This window comes from Mustela nigripes, chromosome 8, assembly GCF_022355385.1.
Source record: "Mustela nigripes isolate SB6536 chromosome 8, MUSNIG.SB6536, whole genome shotgun sequence".
In the NCBI taxonomy this organism is placed as follows: Eukaryota; Metazoa; Chordata; class Mammalia; order Carnivora; family Mustelidae; genus Mustela; species Mustela nigripes.
This window is the reverse complement of record NC_081564.1, coordinates 5,296,948-5,302,415: the sequence shown is the minus strand read 5'-3', so window position 1 is coordinate 5,302,415 and position 5,468 is coordinate 5,296,948. Positions and strand designations below refer to the sequence as shown.

Below are 5,468 nucleotides of genomic sequence, written 5' to 3'. Positions count from 1 at the left end.
GATCCCGTGAGGACCCCCGTCGGACTGCTGCCTTGCGATCCCGCCTTTATTCCCCAGTTTGAGATGAGACTGAGTAAGAGCTCATCCTACCAGAAATCTGACCGTGATCCGGCCTTTCGGGCACGTGATGGTAGAGCGAACTCACCTGCGTAGGTCAGACGTGGGACGCCGCCGGGCCCTCCTCCTAGGCCACCAGGAATGTCCCGGAAACTATGGCTGGTGCCGGAGCTGTCACGTCAGGTGAGCGGCTGAAGCTTTGTCCCCATCATGGGTTGAAATCACAGGCGGTGACCTCCGTCCAGAAAAGGGGCAAGAAAGGTTGGGGGTCCTTGAGAGGGGAAGGCGAGGCAGGAAGAGCAGGATATGGGGGGCGCCTGGGGGGCTCCGTCAGTGAAGCGTCCGTCTTCGGCTCGGGTCATGATCCCGGGGTCCTGGGATCGAGCCCCATGCCGGGATCTCTCATCCCAAGACACCCTCATCACGCAAAAGAAAATGCCAGATCCATTAAACAACCACTCCCTGTTGTCCCTTTCCGCACAACCTGTAACCATCCGTCTGCTTCCTGTCTTTACGGGTTTGCCTATTCCGCACGTCTCCTCTCGGTGGCGATCATACTCTTACGTGGCCTCGGCATCGTGTTTTCAGGGGTCCCCCGTGTGATCGCAGATGTCTCTACTTTATTCCCTTTTACGGACAAAGAGCATTCCATTGTATGGATGGGCCACGCTTTGCTTATCGGGTCATTCACTGCTGGACATTTGGGTGGTTTGGGGATCTAGGACATCTTGAGCAAAGTTCACATATTCGAGAATGTCAGGGGTCCAGTTTATCTGGAACATTCGTCCAATCATCCCTGAAGATCAAGGAGGTGTTAGCAGCACTTCCTGCAGTGGACAGTATCCTCCAGGGGTCAGAGCGAACGAGACAGAAAGTTGGAGCTACAAGTGATGCTGCTCCTGCCCCCCAAATTCATACTTGGGAGCCCGGCCCCTGAAGGGAAGGTGTCAGGAGATGAGACCTTTAGGGGTGATAGAGATTAGATGAGGCCGTGAGCATGGGGTCTCCCCATGGTGGGATCAGTGCCTTATAAGGAGGGGAGGAGACCCCTGAGCTCCCTCCCTCCCCCGCAGCCGGGCACAGGGAGAAGGCAGCCGTCTGCCAGCCAGGAAGCTGTCCCACCTGCCAGCACCTTGAGCTTGGACTTCCAGCCTCCACGGCGGTGAGAAATACATGTCTGTGGTTTGAGCCACCCAGGCTGTGGGGTTTTGTTGAGCAGAGTGACCTGCGACCAGTGCCCGGGCCCTCGGTGGCGAGGCTGCCAGGCAGGGGTGCCGTCGAGTCTCAGTTATGGGGCTTCCCATCCCGCGGCTGCATCCCAGCCCCTCCCGGCAGATACTCTGTGCTTTCCCCATAGCTCTGCGCTTGTCCCTGGAGCCAGGTCTGTGTCCCCACCCAGCGGCCAGGTCCCAGGAGCCCTGCAGTGTCCACAGAGACTTCCCAGGGTCCTCTGGTAGTAGGTGGGCAGGACCTGGTGAGAAGGTAGAATGGACTTCCAAGCCACCCTCTCTCCCCTGTCCTCACCATCACCGTGGGCAGCTCACCGGGACAGCTCCTGTAGCATCCCCGCTTCCTGGGCTCATGACTCCGGTTCCCGCGTGTCCTCTTACTGCAAACGTCAGGGTGCCGGGGCGGACATCGTTTTTTGTCTGTTAGGGAACACAGACGCGATACCAACGTTGACTGACGTTTTATTTTCTCTGTGGCCAGAGAGAGAAGCTCCCCAGGACCTATAATGTCCACTACTTATTCAAAAGAAATGACGACAAATGAATGATCAGAGCCCCAAATGAATAAAACCGACCAGCACAGAACCTCAAGGCTTTCTTCTTTGTCTTATTTCGTCCGAGACCAAAAAAATTCTGTCCAGTCCGGGCCCCGAGGAGCAGGTAGGCGTTCAGAACCTGCTGGGCCACGGAAGAAAACCCAAACTCTAGCGTAACTCACAAGACCACAGTCTCTGTGGGTAGAGACGGAGAACAGGACAAGGTAACGAGGGATCTGGGCAAGAGAACGAGGAATTTGTACAAAAAGAAACACCACCGTGGCTCCTTAGAACAGCGTGTTGGAGAAATCAAAGGAGAAGACAGCCCAGAAGGGAGCCAACAAGGTGTTTGCCCAGTTCAGGGAAGGAAAAGATAAACGTGAAAACTGGTAAGAGGGCATTGGTGATGAGTGACCGTATCTTAGTAACTCGCGGAAGGATGGCGGCCCACAAAATCAGATCCGTCAGAAATTATTGGTGAAAGAGAAATCTCATAATGTTTGAAAATAGAGATAATGTTCTAAAATCACAGGTGACCTACGGGAGCGGGCAGTGGAGAGTGGGAAATTATTTAACATTATTCGTCTCATTTTACATAAATGCCATTTCATTCTTGACCCTGATAATCACAGAGACCTGACTATCCTTTATTTAAAGGCTGGCATTAGGGTAACTAAAACCTCTTCGTGAGAGAGAACAAGCGGGCAAGTGTCCATCTATAAAGGGTACTGAATAGCGGACACGGCGAAGACAACCAAACGACCGCAGACCCGACGAGAGGAAGAATGCGGAGCGGATTCGCCGTGGAAATGGACGCCGGCGTGCGGGTCCAAGGACAGAGCACGGGATCCAGCTGTACGCCGTCTACAAGGGACACGCCGAGAGCAACGGGACGGGTGAGGTTAGAAATACAAAGGAACGCGAATGCCGAAGGGGCAGCGGGGTGTGAGATGGAGAATTCGGGGTGTCCCTGGGGGTTGATGAACTCAGCGTGGGGACACACTTCGGACGCAGGGATGAGAAAGCCACAAGCGGCCTGCGATGTGGTCTCTGACCCCACCTGCCTCTCGGTTCCCTCGTCCCCAACACACTTCTGGGTCCTCAGTTCTGAACTGAAGCGGCTGCTGCTGCTTCCTCTTTTTTAAAAATATATTTTTATTTGTTTATTTGACAGAGAGAGGCACAGCGAGAGAGGGAACACAAGCAGGGGGTAGTGGGAGAGGGAGAAGCAGGCTTCCCTCGGAGCAGAGAGCCCAATGCAGGGGTCGATCCCAGGAGCCTGGGATCATCATGACCTGAGCCGAAGGCAGAGGCTTTAACCCACTGAGCCACCCAGGCGCCCCCTGAAGCTTATTCTTGTTCAAGAGTCTTTAACTCAGAGACCAGCCTTCTCTGTCTCCAAGAAATGTAGATTCAGAACTCGTTGCAGGCATTTGGGATTCAGAATAGAAATGTCTCTGAAGCCAGGCCCCAAACCCCCCCACGTGCCTTATTTTCCCCTTGACGCCGGTCTCCGTGCTCCTTCCTCCCCGGCCGCAGGCACGTCGTGCTTCTTCCCCACGGGGCAGCTCTCTCCGGGGACGAGAAAGACACTCACCCTTGTGTTCGCCGTTTCCAGCCGACCAACCCCCGCGCCGGGGACTCGAAAACGTTGCGGTGTTCAGCCGTACAGTTATAAAAGCAGCGTTCCTTTCATTCCAGCCCCAGGGTGGAAACCCCCATGTCCCTCGTCGGAGGAAGAGAGAAAGGGAATGTGGTCCGGCCACGCGACGGCGTGAACTACTGAGCCACGCCGTCACGTGGATGGACCTTGAGACCCTGATGCCGGGTTGAAGAAGCGAGACCCAGAAGGACAAAGGTGGTCTGATCCCACGGATCCGGGCTGCCCAGAATACGTAAACCCAGAGACCGAGAGGAGCCAGGAGATGACAGAGGTTACCGGAGCCAGAGAAGGGAAGACGAGGAGGTAAAAAGCTTCTGTTCGGGAGGATGAAGTTCCGGAGATGGACGGCGGTCACGGTGGGACGCGCCCACGAATATACTAACCTACATGCGTGGTTAGTCTGAGGCATCCCAGAGGCTGTGTCCCTTTCCTGGGGTTGCCTTACCAAAGCAGCCCAATCCGGGGGCACAGCTGAAAACGACATGGATCCTGGGGACCCGGGTCTAAAATCGAGGTGTGAGCCTACCTTTTCCAGCTCCAGATGCTGCTGCAAACCGTGGCACTCCGTGGCTGGCAGCACGTGGCCCGCCTCTCGGCTCCACGGTCTCACGACCCTCTCCCGGCGTCTTCATACAAGGTCGCAGGGACACCAGCCCAGGGCCCACCTTACCAACCTCATCTTAACTCAGTGATGTCGACAAGGACTTGAACTTGTCTTTGGGGGGACACAGTCGAGTCCGTATCAGGTGCTTTCTGCAGAGTGGTTGGTCAAATTCCCTCCTGGCTTAGAAAAGGGGATAGGAGTCCACATCTGTTTGGAGAACAGTCTTTGCTCGCCTCCCAGGCGAGACGCCCGTGGAATGCTGCTTTCCCCTGTGGTGCTCTATCAGGCATCAAGTGCCCAAAGGCATAGATCCCCGAAGCACACTTTGAGAACCGCTCAAATCACTGCTAGGTAATGAGCTTGACCTCAGACCTGGTCTTCCAAAGCTCACTGCGCCGCCGTCACTAAGGTAGCTCCAGCCAGAGTATCCCCGGGGTCTCCATCAAGCGCAGATTCCCGGCTCCAGCCCCAGAGACTCTAACCCAGCTGGCCTTAGGGTGGGAGTTGGGGGCAAGGGTGATTCCTGACATCAGGGCAAGTTTGAAAATTTCCCCGGATCATAGCCAGTTGCATGCTGGGCCCCGCCACCTGGAAGTCATCCAGTCCTTCTGCTTGGTATTTCCAAGCCCAGCTCATAATCTCGTGCCTTCAAACCTTGCACATTTTTCTCTGTCTCTGGCCCCCGCATTCACCCAGTTCTCAGACCCCGTACTTTGGAGACTGGTCAGCCCTACCTGGTCAGTTGCCGGCACACACCCAGACTCTCCTGAGCATGTCTCTGGTCTGATTCTCCTTGGTATTCCTGTTTCTGTCACCTTGGCTCAGGCATTTATCAGTTTTTGCTGGGACCCGTGCAGTAGCCTACCAACTGACTTTCTTTCCTTCAGTCTTGCCCTTTCTAGTCTGTGCACTGTATTATTGTTCTTAACCTCCTGCCCCATTTCTCCAGCTTTATCAGTTACAGTGTCCCTTTGTGAGTCCGTTATGCTCAGAAGAGTCCCATGTGAGTCATGTTGTTTACGCTCCTGAAGGTATGGCATTTATTCGGTTCAGTGCCACATCTTGTTTATTATCTTAATAAAGAGCTACATTAAATTAATACAAAAGGACAAATGTTGTAAAATTCCACCTACACCGTGCACCCAGAATGGCCAAATTTTCCTCTCCTTTTCTCCTTTATGAGGATGCTCGATGTTTTATTTCAGGTCCCACCAGATAATCTGGGATTACCTCTTTGTCTCAAGAGCTTAATCACGTCTCTGCACAGACCCTTTCCCCAAATGCAGTCATATTCACAGGTTCCTGGGGCTTGACGAGGGTGTCTTTCGGGGCCCCACTGTCTGCTGAAGGGGCTCGAAGCACGAAACTGGTATGCGGCA

General features: G+C 54.4%; 1 long non-coding RNA gene across 1 annotated transcript; it reads left to right on the top strand.

Annotated features, from left to right (window-relative positions):
* The first annotated feature begins 1,706 nt into the window (after nucleotides 1–1,706).
* On the top strand, nucleotides 1,707–5,151 carry LOC132023082 (uncharacterized). Its single transcript, XR_009405849.1, has 3 exons — nucleotides 1,707–2,211; nucleotides 2,480–2,718; nucleotides 3,362–5,151. It is a non-coding gene; the product is annotated as an uncharacterized LOC132023082 (long non-coding RNA).
* Nucleotides 5,152–5,468: the final 317 nt, after the last annotated feature.